The following is a 17753-nucleotide window of genomic DNA, read 5'->3' as shown; positions in this document are numbered from 1 at the left end:
GTATCGTGGTCGACCGACATCTCTAGGGATGCTGAAAGACAACATCCGACGCCAATGCCTCTCCGTAACTCCGGACATGCTTTACAGTATTGTTCACGACATTATTCCTTGACTACAGCTATTGTTGAGGAATGATGGTGGACATATTGAGCATTTCCTGTAAAGAACATCATATTTGCTTTGTCTTACTTTGTTATGCTAATTATTGCTGTTCTTATCAGATGAAGCGCAATATGTCGGACATTTTTTGAATGTTTGTATTTTTTTTGTTCTAATAAAACCCCATCTCATTCCAAGCATGTGTGTCAATTTGTACCTCTCTATCAACATTATTCGGTGATTTATTCAGTTTTCAAATCTATACTGACTTTTTGATCACCCGGTAGGATTCCTGATACGTCTAAATACGACTCTCACAGGTGACACGTACGTAAGCATCTTGTCTGATCACCTGCATCCATTCATGTCCATTGTGCATTCCGATGGACTTGGGCAATCCCAGCAGGACAATGCGACATGCCAGACTTCCAGAATTGCTACAGAATGGCTCCAGTAACTCTCTTCTGAGTTTAAACGCTTCCGCTGGTCATCAAACTCCTCAGGCACGAACATTATTGAGCATACCTGGGAAGCCTTGCAGATTGTATATAAAGTACACAAGCGGCAAGACGCAGTCAATACCTTCGCTGCGCAGTGCCGATGGTACTGTTACCGACGGCTGTGCCGCTAAAGTGGAGTTATTGAACGCAGTTTTCCGAAATTCCTTCACCAGGGAAGACGAATAGAATATTCCAGAATCTGAAACAGGAACAACTGCTATCATGAGTTTCATAGAAGTTGATACCTTAGGGGCTGCGAAGCAACTCAAATCGCTTGATACGGTCAAGTCTTCAGGTTCAGATTGTACACCGATTAGTTTCCTTTCAGATAACGCTGATACAATAGCTCCCTACTTAGCAATCATATACAACCGTTCGCTCACTGATAGATCTGTACCTACAGATTGGAAAATTGCGCAGGTCGCACCAGTGTTTAAGAAGGGTAGTAGGTGTAATCCATCTAACTACAGACCTATATCATTGACGTCGGTTTGCAGTTGGGTTTTGGAGCATATACTGTATTCAAACATTATGAATCACCTCGAAGGGAACGATCTATTGATACGTAACAGCATGGTTTCAGAAAACATCGTTATTGTGCAACGAAGCTAGCTCTTTATTCGCACGAAGTAATTGCCGCTATCGACGGGGATCTCAAGTTGATTCCGTATTTCTAGATTTCCGGAAAGCTTTTGACACCGTTCCTCACAAGCGACTTCTGCTCGAGCTGCGGGCCTATGGGGTATCGTCTCAGTTGTGCGACTGGATTCGTGATTTCCTGTCAGGAAGGTCACAGTTCGTAGTAATAGACGGCAAATCATCGAGTAAAATTGAAGTGATATCAGGTGTTCCCCAGGGAAGCTTCCTGGGACCTCTACTGTTCCTGATCTATATAAATGACCTTGGTGACAATCTGAGCAGTTCTCTTAGGTTGTTCGCAGATGATGCTGTAATTTACCGTCTAGTAAGGTCATCCGAAGACCAGTAGCAGTTGCAAAGCGATTTAGAAAAGATTGCCGTATGGTGTGGCAGGTGGCAGTTGACGCTAAATAACGAAAAGTGTGAGGTGATCCAAATGAGTTCCAAAAGAAATCCGTTAGAATTCGATTACTCGATAAATAGTACAATTCTCTCGGCTGTCAATTCAATTAAGTACCTGGGTGTTAAAATCACGAACAACTTCAGTTGGAAAAACCACATAGTTAATATTGTGGGGAAGGCTAGCCAAAGGTTGCGTTTCATTGGCAGGACACTTATAAGATGCAACAAGTCCACTAAAGAGACAGCTTACACTACACTCGTTCGTCCTCTGTTAGAATGTTGCTGCGCGGTGTGGGATCCTTACCAGGTGGGATTGACGGAGGACATCGAAAGGGTGCAAAAAAGGGCAGCTCGTTTTGTGTTATTATGTAATAGGGGCGAGAGTGTGGCAGATATGATACGCGCTTTGGGATGGAAGTCATAAAAGCAAAGACGTTTTTCGTCGCGGCGAGATCTATTTGCGAAATTTCAGTCACCAACTTTCTCTTCCGAATGCGAAAATATTTTGTTGAGCCCAACCTACATAGGTAGGAATAATCATCAAAATAAAATAAGAGAAGTTAGAGCTCGAACAGAAAGGTTTAGGTGTTCGTTTTTCCCGCGCGCTGTTCGGGAGTGGAGTGGTGGAGAGATAGTATGGTTGTGGTTCGATGAACCCTCTGCCAAGCACTTAATAATGAATTGCAGATAATCATGTAGTTGTAGATGTAGATGTGCTGTTCAGAAGAGATCTCCATCCCCTCGTGCTCTCACTGATTTATGGACAGCCCTGCACGATTGATGGTGCAAGTTCCCTCCAGTTCTACTTCAGACATCAGTCAAGTCCATGCCACGTCGTGTTGCACTTGTGCGAGTTCGCGGGGGCCCTACACGATATTAGGGAGGTGTACCAGTTTCTTTAGTTCCTCAGTGTGAAATACACTTCAGTCACTGACTGTGCACGCTAGAATCGCCCGCACAAGCGTTTACGGCGCCAACAAAGCTCGTCTGTCGATGTTTGTAAAACTCGGGCCAGCAGACGAGCTGCAGCCAACCAGCTGGCGGCCTGAACAGTCCATAGCGCGCAGACTGACGGCTGCTGGCGCGACTCTGGCATGCGCAGGTAAACGCCCAGTCAGGGCTGTGAGGGTAAATCAGTCGCCGCCAGCGATGCAGACCTGACGGGTCGCAGCGGTCTTTAGCGGGCGGTGTTTGTTGTCGCAGCGGCCGCCTGCTCGCCGGCCAGAGCCTCGCACCCTTCAGAAAGCCGGCGGCCCCGCCAGCTCCAACACGCTGCCGTTTAGTCGGCAGGCGCGCACGCCCTTCTGTTTGATTAACATATTGCGACGACACTCCTGTTTATAAGCTGTCGCTTTTTATTGGTGTTCGCCGTAGCAGAGGACTCGGCGCCCGTCGCGGAGGAAACAATTTCTGCTCCAGACAAACAGAACGTCTTGCCTCACACGCTTGCGGCCACTTCAGAGGGAATGCAGAGAAACGAAATGAGCGAAAGAAAATACCGCGAATGTGACTGGGTCCTTTCTGTGGATTCAAAAATACCGAGTGATATATTCTACGACACCGTTAATCCAATCTGCTGCACGGGGACCTAAAAATGAATCTGTCGTTTGTTACACATAACAACCATTTGGCCACTCCGCTCCATTAAAACGCCGTTTTGGATGGCGGCCAGTGAATAGGTATGTTTGTAAATAGGCCTTCTGTGATGAGCTCATCTTCGTATCAAAAGGAAAGCCGCCGTTTTATTAAGACCACTGACTTCGCTTCCCGGTGCTTATTTTTCAGTTACAGCGGTCTCGGTGAACACTTTTAGTGTGTAATTTATGTAGTCAAATGGCGTGTCTGCTTAAATAAATTATTTATACCCAGAACTGCAGCTGAATGTAATTTCACGAAACAAAAGTGGGAATTTTTGCCACTGTTAAAAGCCGGTTTACTCTAGAGTAATTCTTTATGCAGTCTACCAGTCCTTAGTGTATTATGTCGTAATGAAGAACCGTACTGAAGGCCAATCCTCCTGTCAAAATTTTCCACAAAAGCTTCATTCAGCCATAATGTTACCAGTTTACACGGTGAAGTGAACACATGTAGAACATAAAATAGTATTGCAGCAGCACATTAAACATCGTAACAATTTTGATAACACAGGTGTTGATTACGTTGCTGCAATATTTTGTGCCCTGAAATGCCGTTGTATGAATGAAACAGAAAACGGTTGTTAGAGTTCAGATATCGACACTGCTATGACGGACTGAACACGTACGATTCCGGACGTGAATTTCCTGGAGCGAATAGGGGTCCAAAGTATTTATTCTGAGACTAGTATCGTGCAGTATGGAAAAATACTTTTTCTTACGGCTAGCGGGGGAGCCAACGGGTAATGGTTATCTGAAGTGAAAATATGTGGATAATACGCGTGTGCATAGACACGTGTTAAATAGGCAAGTGATATCTGTAAAGCGGGAGTAGGATGTCCGGAAGTACTGTCTACAAATAGACCGATGCCAAAGCAATACGATAGTAAATGATAAGTCACCAAGTTGACAATTTATTTAAAAGATTGCCAAAAATTCGTGCAACTTATTCGGTGTTCGATTTTTTCAGTGAATCAACATTTTTATGAACATTTTCATTTTGCTTTCAAATGTAAGATTCGATAGCTACCATACGTTTATTTTCATTAGATAACTAGTTGAATATGTTATGAGGATCAATATTCACACCGTTCTAAAATAAATTTTAATTGAGAATAATGAAGGTCGCTTTTGCGTCTAGTGTAGGAGTTAGCAACGTCGTTTTCTATCTGACCTTCTGGAGACAACTTGTAAAATTTTCCAGTACATGTGTGTGAGTCTGCTTCATTTGTTCGCAAGTCACTGAATGGCAATTGTAGAACCAGAATTTTTTCTTCCTTCCACCTGAAGACGATGCTCAGTAATAAAGATTTTCAGTGCCTGAATGAGTACATACACTATATACTCAAAAGTAGCCGGACATCTATTAGTAGACAATAATACGCTGGGTCTGTCTACCCTTCGCCTTTAACATGGCTTGAACTCTGGCGGATGTCTGGTGTCTGGTGTCTCAATATCTGTGGAGGAATAACAGCCCATTCTTCCCGGAGGAAGCAGTGATGTTGGACGCAGGTGTCTGGAGTGAAGTCGGCGTTCTAAGTCATCCCAAAGGTCTTTCATAGGCTTCAGGTCGGGACTATGGGATGGCAGTCCAATTAAGGAATTTTACTGTCCACAACCATTGCCTCATACACTGAAGTGCCACAGAAACCGGTATAGGTATGCGGATTCAAATACGGAGGTATGTAAACGGGCAGAAAACTGCGCTGCGATCGGCAACACCTATACAAGAAAACTAGTGTCTGGCGCAGCTATTATATCGGTCACTGCAGCTACAATGGCAGGTTATCAAGATTTAAGTGAGTTTGAACGTGAAGCTATAATCGGCGCACGAGCGATGGGATACAGCATCTCGCTCAAATGGCTCTGAACACTATTGGACTTAACTTCTGAGGTCATCAGTCCCCTAGAACTTAGAACTACTTAAACCTAACTAACCTAAGGACATCATACACATCCAGGGCCCGAGGCAGGATTCGAAACTGCGACCGTAGCGGTCGGAGGTCCAGAATTAGCGCCTAGAACCGCTCGGCAACCCTGGCCGGCTACAGCATTTCCGAGGTAGCAGTAATTGGATTGTTTGGGGGAAGAGACCAAACAGCGAGGTCATCGGTCTTATCGGATTAGGGAAGGAAATCGGCCGTGCCCTTTGAGAGGAACCATCCCGGTATTTGCCTGGAGTGATTTACGGAAATCACGGAAAACCTAAATCAGGATGGCCGGACGCGGGATTGAACCGTCGTCCTCTCGAATGCGAGTCCAGTGTGCTAGGTAGCAATGAAGTGGGGATTTTCCCGCACTACTATTTCACAAGTGTGCCGTGAATATCAGAAATCTGGTAAAACATCAAATCTCCGACCTGATGCGGCCGGTAAAAGATCCTGCAAGAACGGGACCAACGGCGACTGAAGAGAATCATTCAACGTAGCAGAATACAACCCTTCCGCAAACTGCTGCAATTTTAGTCTGGGCCATCAACTAGTGTCAGCGTGCGAACCATTCAACGAAACAGCATCGTTATGGGCTTTCTGAGCGAAGGCCCACTCGTGTACCCTTGAAGACTGCACGACACAAGGCTTTACGCCTCTCCCGGCCCAGTCAACACCGATGTTGGGCTGTTGATGACTGGAAATATGTTACCTGGTTCAGTCTCGTTTCAAATTGTATCGAGCGCATGGACGTTTACGGGTATGGAGATAACCACATGAATCCATGGACGCTGCATGTCAAGCTGGTCGAGGCTCTGTAATGGTGGGGCATGTGCAGTTGGAATGATATGGGATCCCACATACGTCTAGGTACGACTCTTACACGTGATACGTATGTAAGCAACCTGTCTGATCACCTGTATCCATTCATGTCCATTGTGCATTCCAGCAGGACAATGCGCTAGCGCATATGTCCAGACTGGCTCCAGAGTGACTCCAGAAACACTTTTCGCAGATTAAAAACTTCTGCTGGCCACCAAACTCCCCAGACATGAACATCATTGAGAACATCTGGGATGCCTTGCTGTTCAGAAGAGATTTCCAACCCCTTGTGCTTTTACCGATTTTTGGACAGCCCTAGAGGATTCACGTCGTGTTGCGCACTTCTGCGTGCACGCGGGGCCCTACATGTTATCAGGCAAGTGTACCAGTTTCTTTCGCTCTTCAGTGTAGATGCTGCTTTATGAGAGAGTGCGTTGTGATGTTGATATGAACAGTCATCATCTCAGAGTTACTCTATTGTATGTATTACACAATGCTGTAAGATATGGCCATATCCTTCCTTATGTAGTGTTTTCTTAAGTGCAATAACGCGAACACACCGTAATCACGAAAACACCCCATTACCTACCATCACTCCCTCTATCCCCCACCGTTGGCAATATAGATTGTGGTGATAAAAGCCATGAGGGGGAGGTAACCACTAATACAGATGGCAGTATTATCGCGTACACATGGTATAAAAGGGCAGTGCATTAGTGAGCTGTCTGTTTTACGTAGGTGGTTCATGTGAAAATGTTTCCGACGTGATCGTGGCCGCACGGCAGAAATTAACAGATTTTAAACGAGGAAAGGCAGCTGGAGCTAGACTCATCAGACATTCCATTTCGGAAATCGTTGAGGAATTCAGTATTCTGGGAACTATGGTGTCGAGAGTGTTCCGAGAATACCAAATTTCAGGTATTACGCCTCATGACAGGTAGTGCAGTGACAGACGGCCTACACTTAACAACCGATAGGAGCAGCAGTTTCGTAGAGTTGTCAATGCTAACAGAGAATCAACAGTCCCTGAAATAACCGCAGAAATCAAGGTGCCACGTTCGACGAACGTATCCCGTAGGACACTGTGGCGAAATTGGGCGTTAATGCGCTATTCCAGCAGACGACCGACGTGAGTATCATTGCTAACAGCACATCGCATGCAGCGCCTCTTCTGGAATCATGATCATATCGACTGGACCCTAAACGACGGGAAAACCGTGGCCTGGTCAGCTGAGACCCGATTTCTGTTGGTAAGAGATAATCATAGGGCTAGAGTGTGGCGCAGACCTCATGAAGCCATGGACCCAAGGTGTCAACTGTACAAGCTCGTGGTGGCTTCATAACGGTGTAGGCTATGTTCACACTACATGGTCTAACTGAACCGATGATTGACTAGACACGTTTATGTTCGGCTACTTGGAGACCATTTGGAGCCACTCATGGACTTCATGTTGCCAAACAACGACAGAATTTGTATGGATGACAATGCACCATGTAGGAGGCCAGTGTTTCGCAGTTGGTTTTAACAACATTCTGGACAGTTCGAGCGAATTGGCCACCTGGATCGCCCAATGGGACATAATCGAGTGGTCGGTTCTTGCACCTAATCCTACACCAGAAACACTTCCGCAATTATGGACAACTCTGGAAGCAGTATGGCTCCATATTTCTGCAGGAAGTTCGAGTCCTCCCTCGGGCATGGGTGTGTGTGTTTGTCCTTAGGATAATTTAGATTAAGTAGTGTGTAAGCTTAGGGACTGATGACCTTAGTCAGTTAAGTCCCATGAGCAAAGTACTTACGGGCATTCAGCCAGGTTGAATTTTCGACAACTGCCGATATTTCGGCGGATGCACACTCCGCCATTTTCAAGGCTTAACTGCAACGACCAGACGAAGTGCAGACAACACGAGAGCTCGGTTCTGCGAGTCTAACAGAAAAGATAACACACACCTAAACAAAAGCCACCAAAGATGAACGAAGTCAGAGCTATCGATAGTAAGAAACTATGGACTGGTAGTTGAGGAAACGTTAACTCTGTCCCTATGTTTTTTAACAAGTGAAAGAGCAGGATTCCAGGCCGAGTTTAAACAAAAGCCTCCATCCCTATTCACAAGGTTGCTAGCCAATTTAATTTTAACAGACTCCTTAATCACACTATCTCAATAGCCGGACGTGCATGCTAATATCTCGGTATTATTATACCACATGGGGTGACCAGTGTCCAAACAATGTTCGGCAACAGCAGATTTGCTAGGCTGCTGTAGTCGCGTGTGCCGTTTATGTTCAATACACCGGTCCTCCACGGTCCTGATGGTCTGACCAATGTATTCCATGCCACAGCTACAAGGAATGCGATAAACACCTGCCTTACGTAAACCAAGATCATCCTTAACAGACCCCAAAAGCGCTTTAATCTTAGATGGAGGTCGGAAAACACATTTCACATTGTATTTCCGTAAAATACGACCTATCTTGTTTGAAGTGCTTCCTATGTAGGGCAAAAAGGCAATAGATTTAGGAGTCAACTGAGAATTATCATCAGTCACCTGGCGCACAGTTGGTTGATATCGCAACGCCCGTTCAATCTGTCTTTCACTATACCCATTGTGGCGGAAGGTAGCCTCAAGATGGGCCAGCTCAGCAGGTAAAGTCTCAACGTCGGAGATGACATGTGCCCTGTGTACCAGGGTACGAAGTACCCCTTCACGTTGGGCCGGATGATGACAACTGTCCGCCTGCAGATACAAGTCAGTGTGAGTACGCTTCCTATAAACTGCATGTCCCAACGATCCATCCACCTTCCTCCTAACCAAAACGTCAAGAAAGGGAAGGCAACCATCCTCTTCCACCTCCATGGTAAAACGAATGTTGGGGTGGATCGAGTTTAGATGTTCTAAAAAGGCATTCAAATTCTCCCTGCCATGCGGCCAAACAACAAAAGTATCGTCAACGTATCTGAAAAAACAGGCAGGTTTCAATGGCGCCGACTCCAATGCACGCTCCTCGAAGTCTTCCATGAACAGATTTGCAATCACAGGAGATAACGGGCTACCCATCGCAACTCCATCTGTCTGCTCGTAATACTGGTCATTGAATAAGAAATACGTGGACGTCAACACATGTCGAAACAAATTAGTTAGTTCCAATCCAAACTTCACTTCAATTAACCGCAACGAATCAGACAAAGGAACACGAGTAAAGAGCGAGACCACATCAAAACTTACTAACATATCAGAGTCATGTTCACAATATCGGTGCTCCAACATATCGTGTGGCTAAGCACCTTGCTTCAATGTTAAGCCCACAAGTTGGACGTTGTGAACATCATATTAAGAACTCAGCTGACTTCTTACGGCGTTTGTAGGGAATGCAGTTGAATGACTCTGATATGTTAGTAAGTTTTGATGTGGTCTCGCTCTTTACTCGTGTTCCTTTGTCTGATTCGTTGCGGTTAATTGAAGTGAAGTTTGGATTGGAACTAACTAATTTGTTTCGACATGTGTTGACGTCCACGTATTTCTTATTCAATGACCAGTATTACGAGCAGACAGATGGAGTTGCGATGGGTAGCCCGTTATCTCCTGTGATTGCAAATCTGTTCATGGAAGACTTCGAGGAGCGTGCATTGGAGTCGGCGCCATTGAAACCTGCCTGTTTTTTCAGATACGTTGACGATACTTTTGTTGTTTGGCCGCATGGCAGGGAGAATTTGAATGCCTTTTTAGAACATCTAAACTCGATCCACCCCAACATTCGTTTTACCATGGAGGTGGAAGAGGATGGTTGCCTTCCCTTTCTTGACGTTTTGGTTAGGAGGAAGGTGGATGGATCGTTGGGACATGCAGTTTATAGGAAGCGTACTCATACTGACTTGTATCTGCAGGCGGACAGTTGTCATCATCCGGCCCAACGTGAAGGAGTACTTCGTACCCTGGTACACAGGGCACATGTCATCTCCGACGTTGAGACTTTACCTGCTGAGCTGGCCCATCTTGAGGCTACCTTCCGCCACAATGGGTATAGTGAAAGACAGATTGAACGGGCGTTGCGATATCAACCAACTGTGCGCCAGGTGACTGATGATAATTCTCAGTTGACTCCTAAATCTATTGCCTTTTTGCCCTACATAGGAAGCACTTCAAACAAGATAGGTCGTATTTTACGGAAATACAATGTGAAATGTGTTTTCCGACCTCCATCTAAGATTAAAGCGCTTTTGGGGTCTGTTAAGGATGATCTTGGTTTACGTAAGGCAGGTGTTTATCGCATTCCTTGTAGCTGTGGCATGGAATACATTGGTCAGACCATCAGGACCGTGGAGGACCGGTGTATTGAACATAAACGGCACACGCGACTACAGCAGCCTAGCAAATCTGCTATTGCCGAACATTGTTTGGACACTGGTCACCCCATGTGGTATAATAATACCGAGATATTAGCATGCACGTCCGGCTATTGAGATAGTGTGATTAAGGAGTCTGTTAAAATTAAATTGGCTAGCAACCTTGTGAATAGGGATGGAGGCTTTTGTTTAAACTCGGCCTGGAATCCTGCTCTTTCACTTGTTAAAAAACATAGGGACAGAGTTAACGTTTCCTCAACTACCAGTCCATAGTTTCTTACTATCGATAGCTCTGACTTCGTTCATCTTTGGTGGCTTTTGTTTAGGTGTGTGTTATCTTTTCTGTTAGACTCGTAGAACCGAGCTCTCATGTTGTCTGCACTTCGTCTGGTCGTTGCAGTTAAGCCTTGAAAATGGCGGAGTGTGCATCCGCCGAAATATCGGCAGTTGTCGAAAATTCAACCTGGCTGAATGCCCGCAAGTACTTTGAACATAGTTTATGCCAGGAGAAGCTCAGGTCTCACAAGTCCCATGAGATTTCACACACATTTGAACATTTGTATAATTTCTGCAGGGGACTTCCAAAAATCTTGTTGGGTACATGCCACATCGTGTTGCAGCACGTCGCCGGGCCAAAGCAGGCCCGAATGATATTAGGAGATATCCCATGACTTTTGTCATCTCAGTGTAAATTACAGCAGGTAACGTGCTCCAGTCACCATCTAAACCCAAACCTTTCCATCGGACTACCGCAAGGTATAGAGTGATTCATCACTCCAAATCACTCCTTTTCATTCATTCACTGTCCAGTGGCGTCGTTGCACTACCTCAAACGTCGCTTGGCACTGACCACACAAATGTGTGATTTAGATGGTGTTACTCAACCATTATACCCCATTCTTTTTTTTTAACTTCCTGCGTGCAGCCACTGCGCTATCAGGACTCCTGGTAGCAGTTTGGAAGTCACGAGTGATTCCTTTCGCCGATTTCATGGCATTTTCTAGAGGCACTCACTGCAATGCTCATTGGTGCCTGTCCATCAGTACAAGACGTCTGGCCTATCTTGATTTAGATATGCTTGCTCCTTCGGGTTTCCATTTCACAGTCACATCACCAACAGTAGACTTGAGCAGCTTAAGAAGTGTCCTTGAAGGATTTGTTACTTAGGTAACATCCAGTGACTGATAAGCATCGAAGTCACTGAGCTCTTCTGAACGAACCATTCTGCCCTATTACTGCTTCTTTAATGACAACACACTACTCCCTGCGTCCTTTTATTCTATGTTCCTATAATTTCGGCACTCCTAGAGGTTTCCAGATTCTTGGTATGAAAACGAAGAAGGAACAATTGTTAATGGGACATACACTCCTGGAAATTGAAATAAGAACACCGTGAATTCATTGTCCCAGGAATGGGAAACTTTATTGACACATTCCTGGGGTCAGATACATCACATGATTACACTGACAGAACCACAGGCACATAGACACAGGCAACAGAGCATGCACAATGTCGGCACTAGTACAGTGTATATCCACCTTTCGCAGCAATGCAGGCTGCTATTCTCCCATGGAGACGATCGTAGAGATGCTGGATGTAGTCCTGTGGAACGGCTTGCCATGCCATTCCCACCTGGCGCCTCAGTTGGACCAGCGCTCGTGCTGGACGTGCAGGCTGCGTGAGACGACGCTTCATCCAGTCCCAAACATGCTCCATGGGGGACAGATCCGGAGATCTTGCTGGCCAGGGTAGTTGACTTACACCTTCTAGAGCACGTTGGGTGGCACGGGATACATGCGGACGTGCATTGTCCTGTTGGAACAGCAAGTTCCCTTGCCGGTCTAGGAATGGTAGAACGATGGGTTCGATGACGGTTTGGATGTACCGTGCACTATTCAGTGTCCCCTCGACGATCACCAGAGGTGTACGGCCAGTGTAGGAGATCGCTCCCCACACCAAGATGCCGGGTGTTGGCCCTGTGTGCCTCGGTCCTATGCAGTCCTGATTGTGGCGCTCACCTGCACGGCGCCAAACACGCATACGACCATCATTGGCACCAAGTCAGAAGCGACTCTCATCGCTGAAGACGACACGTCTCCATTCGTCTCTCCATTCACGCCTGTCGCGGCACCACTGGAGGCGGGCTGCTCGATGTTGGGGCGTGAGCGGAAGACGGCCTAACGGTGTGCGGGACCGTAGCCCAGCTTCATGGAGACGGTTGCGAATGGTCCTCGCCGATACCCCAGGAGCAACAGTGTCCCTAATTTGCTGGGAAGTGGCGGTGCGGTCCCCTACGGCACTGCGTAGGATCCTACGGTCTTGGCGTGCATCCGTGCGTCGCTGCGGTCCAGTCCCAGGTCGACGGGCACGTGCACCTTCCGCTGACCACTGGCGACAACATTGATGTACTGTGGAGACCTCACGCCCCACGTGTTGAGCAATTCGGCGGTACGTCCACCCGGCCTCCCGCATGCCCACTATACGCCCTCGCTCAAAGTCCGTCAACTGCACATACGGTTCACGTCCACGCTCTCGCGGCATGCTACCAGTGTTAAAGACTGCGATGGAGCTCCGTATGGCACGGCAAACTAGCTGACACTGACGGCGGCGGTGCACAAATGATGCGCAGCTAGCGCCATTCGACGGCCAACACCGCGGTTCCTGGTGTGTCCGCTGTGCCGTGCGTGTGATCATTGCTTGTACAGCCCTCTCGCAGTGTCCGGAGCAAGTATGGAGGGTCTGACACACCGGTGTCAATGTGTTCTTTTTTCCATTTCCAGGAGTGTATTTAGGTGAATTAACCTTGTTTTGCTAATGACATTTTGGTTCAAATGGTTCAAATGGCTCTGAGCACTATGGGCCTTAACATCAGAGGTCACCAATCCCCTAGAACTTATGACTACTTAAACCTAACTAACCTAAGGACATCACACACATCCATGCCCGAGGTAGGATTCGAGCCTGCGACGTAGGGGTTGCGCGGTCCAGACAGAAGCGCCTAGAACCGCTCGGTCACAGTGGCCGGTGATGACATTTTACTCTTTGTCTCTAGCAGAAATAAACTTTAACAAGCAACGAAAAAGGTTAAAAGAGCAAGTTGGAAGACTTGCTTGAAAATTTATTACAAGAAGATTAAAGTAGTTTACAATGAATACAAGCAAGAGAGAATCGTACAAATTAAGAGTGATGTTGTAGACCGATTGATGAGCTTCCTTATTTATGACAGACGAATAAATGACATGTATACCCAATAAAACGGAAAAGTAAAAGTGGCTGGAGAACTATCAATAAACTAGATAGGGTCTTGAGAATAAAGTTTTAGTTAAGTAGGAGGTTACATTTACAGTCAGTGTGTGATAACAGTTTGGGTTACGTCAGTGAGTTCAGAACTTTTAATGCAAAAATCTTTCAAAGACGAATGGTTACTCTGTGATCAATGAAGAGATATATGTCGGGACTTATTAGAAGAGACTGGAAAGCAAACACTAAGGTCACGAAACAGAGATTGCATAATAAGAATTAATTATGGTTGTAATGAAACTGTAATAGATGGGGGAAGGAGGGCGGGAGTACTATATGAAGCCAGGCCAATGCATAGGACGTTCACTGCTGGATTCCAAGTTATAAGAAGAAACCGAGACGACGTCCTTACGAGAGGCTGATATATGACATTAAAAAATATGAAAGACTAGCATGCATACGTACAGCAGAAAAGTCTAGGGGCGTTCTTTATTCACTAATGTATATCTAACGGAGGAAGATGAGGATGACGAATGGTCGTATCATACTTCCTAGGTGTGTACCGAACTCTGCTTCACAAAAGGAAGAATGATGATGATTCAGTGTCTTGTTGATGGCGAGGTCATTAGAGATGGCGTACAGGCTCGGACTGGGGAAAATTAATGAAGGAAAATGGGCGTCTTTTCAAAAGAACCTTGCCGGCATTTGATTTAAGCAATTCAGAGAAATCGCAGAGAAACAAAATCAGGGTAGCTGTAAGGGGAGTCCGTATTTGACTAGTTGGCAGTCTGTTCTGTACCAGGTATCGAACCTAAATACAGGCCATTTGACAGCTTCAGCTGGCCACATGGCTGAGTGTCTCTCTCGATGCAGCAAAACAAACACTTCCAGGAAAATTAACATGGCGGGTGAGTGTAACTACAGTCTCACGATTGCAGCTGACTTGGAATTCTCTTTTAGCACATAATGCATTGTGTTGATTGTACGAAAGATCAGGCACTATGCTTGATCATTGGTGTGGTAAAAAGTTGTAACTTTATCCAATACTCTGATCTAACTGTCACTGAAGTATAATTTAGGCAGTTCTCAGAGTTACGTTGTGAAGGAACATGAATCTTGAAATTTTTAGTGTATCATTATTAAATAACTGCTTATCTCGCTGGTCTGAGAGGAAGGCCACATTTGTGCACAGACGTGGGGGGACCGGATGGAACGACGAGCAATATATGTTAGTAAGTTATATCTCCCTCCCCCCATGAACCATGGACCTTGCCGTTGGTGGGGAGGCTTGCGTGCCTCAGCGATACAGATGGCCGTACCGTAGGTGCAACCACAACGGAGGGGTATCTGTTGAGAGGCCAGACAAACGTGTGGTTCCTGAAGAGGGGCAGCAGCCTTTTCAGTAGTTGCAGGGGCAACAGTCTGGATGATTGACTGATCTGGCCTTGCAACATTAACCAAAACGGCCTTGCTGTGCTGGTACTGCGAACGGCTGAAAGCAAGGGGAAACTACAGCCGTAATTTTTCCCGAGGACATGCAGCTTTACTGTATGATTAAATGATGATGGCATCCTCTTGGGTAAAATATTCCGGAGGTAAAATAGTCCCCCATTCGGATCTCCGGGCGGGGACTACTCAGGAGGATGTCGTTATCAGGAGGAAGAAAACTGGCGTTCTGCGGATCGGAGCGTGGAATGTCAGATCCCTTAATCGGGCAGGTAGGTTAGAAAATTTAAAAAGGGAAATGGATAGGTTAAAGTTAGATATAGTGGGAATTAGTGAGGTTCGGTGGCAGGAGGAACAAGACTTCTGGTCAGGTGACTACAGGGTTATAAACACAAAATCAAATAGGGGTAATGCAGGAGTAGGTTTAATAATAAATAGGAAAATAGGAATGCGGGTAAGCTACTACAAACAGCATAGTGAACGCATTATTGTGGCCAAGATAGATACGAAGCCCACACCTACTACAGTAGTACAAGTTTATATGCCAACTAGCTCTGCAGATGATGAAGAAATTGAAGAAATGTACGATGAAATAAAAGAAATTATTCAGATAGTGAAGGGAGACGAAAATTTAATAGTAATGGGTGACTGGAATTCGAGTGTAGGAAAAGGGAGAGAAGGAAACATAGTAGGTGAATATGGATTGGGGCTAAGAAATGAAAGAGGAAGCCGCCTAGTAGAATTTTGCACAGAGCACAACTTAATCATAGCTAACACTTGGTTTAAGAATCATGAAAGAAGGTTGTATACGTGGAAGAACCCTGGAGATACTAAAAGGTATCAGATAGATTATATAATGATAAGACAGAGATTTAGGAACCAGGTTTTAAGTTGTAAGACATTTCCAGGGGCAGATGTGGACTCTGACCACAATCTATTGGTTATGACCTGTAGATTAAAACTGAAGAAACTGCAAAAATGTGAGAAATTAAGGAGATGGGACTTGGATAAACTGAAAGAACCAGAGGTTGTACAGAGTTTCAGGGAGAGCATAAGGGAACAATTGACAGGAATAGGGGAAAGAAATACAGTAGAAGAAGAATGGGTAGCTCTGAGGGATGTAGTAGTGAAGGCAGCAGAGGATAAAGTAGGTACAAAGACGAGGGCTGCTAGAAATCCTTGGGTAACAGAAGAAATATTGAATTTAATTGATGAAAGGAGAAAATATAAAAATGCAGTAAATGAAGCAGGCAAAAAGGAATACAGACGTCTCAAAAATGAGATCGACAGGAAGTGCAAAATGGCTAAACAGGGATGGCTAGAGGACAAATGTAAGGATGTAGAAGCTTATCTCACTAGGGGTAAGACAGATACTGCCTACAGGAAAATTAAAGAGACCTTTGGAGAGAAGAGAACCACGTGTATGAATATCAAGAGCTCAGATGGCAGCCCAGTTCTAAGCAAAGAAGGGAAGGCAGAAAGGTGGAAGGAGTATATAGAAGGCTTATACAAGGGCGATGTACTTGAGGACAATATTATGGAAATAGAAGAGGATGTAGATGAAGACGAAATGGGAGATACGATACTGCGTGAAGAGTTTGACAGAGCACTGAAAGACCTGAGTCGAAACAAGGCCCCCGGAGTAGACAACATTCCATTAGAACTACTGACGGCCTTGGGAGAGCCAGTCATGACAAAACTCTACCAGCTGGTGAGCAAGATGTATGAGACAGGCGAAATACCCTCAGACTTCAAGAAGAATATAATAATTCCAATCCCAAAGAAAACAGGTGCTGACAGATGTGAAAATTACCGAACTATCAGTTTAATAAGCCACGGCTGCAAAATACTAACGCGAATTCTTTACAGACGAATGGAAAAACTGGTAGATGCAGACCTCGGGGAGGATCAGTTTGGATTCCGTCGAAATGTTGGAACACGTGAGGCAATACTGACCTTACGACTTATCTTAGAAGAAAGATTAAGAAAAGGCAAACCTACGTTTCTAGCATTTGTAGACTTAGAGAAAGCTTTTGACAATGTTGACTGGAATACTCTTTTTCAAATTCTAAAGGTGGCAGGGGTAAAATACAGGGAGCGAAAGGCTATTTATAATTTGTACAGAAACCAGATGGCAGTAATAAGAGTCGAGGGGCATGAAAGGGAAGCAGTGGTTGGGAAAGGAGTGAGACAGGGTTGTAGCCTCTCCCCGATGTTATTCAATCTGTATATTGAGCAAGCAGTAAAGGAAACAAAAGAAAAATTCGGAGTAGGTATTAAAATTCATGGAGACGAAGTAAAAACTTTGAGGTTCGCCGATGACATTGTAATTCTGTCAGAGACGGCAAAGGACTTGGAAGAGCAGTTGAACGGAATGGACAGTGTCTTGAAAGGAGGATATAAGATGAACATTAACAAAAGCAAAACGAGGATAATGGAATGTAGTCAAATTAAATCGGGTGATGCTAAGGGAATTAGATTAGGAAATGAGACACTTAAAGTAGTAAAGGAGTTTTGCTATTTAGGAAGTAAAATAACTGATGATGGTCAAAGTAGAGAGGATATAAAATGTAGACTGGCAATGGCAAGCAAAGCGTTTCTGAAGAAGAGAAATTTGTTAACATCGAATATAGATTTATGTATCAGGAAGTCGTTTCTGAAAGTATTTGTTTGGAGTGTAGCCATGTATGGAAGTGAAA

This window comes from Schistocerca gregaria, chromosome 1 (genome assembly GCF_023897955.1).
Source record: "Schistocerca gregaria isolate iqSchGreg1 chromosome 1, iqSchGreg1.2, whole genome shotgun sequence".
NCBI classification, from domain to species: Eukaryota; Metazoa; Arthropoda; class Insecta; order Orthoptera; family Acrididae; genus Schistocerca; species Schistocerca gregaria.
Note: the sequence above shows the minus strand (reverse complement) of the source record.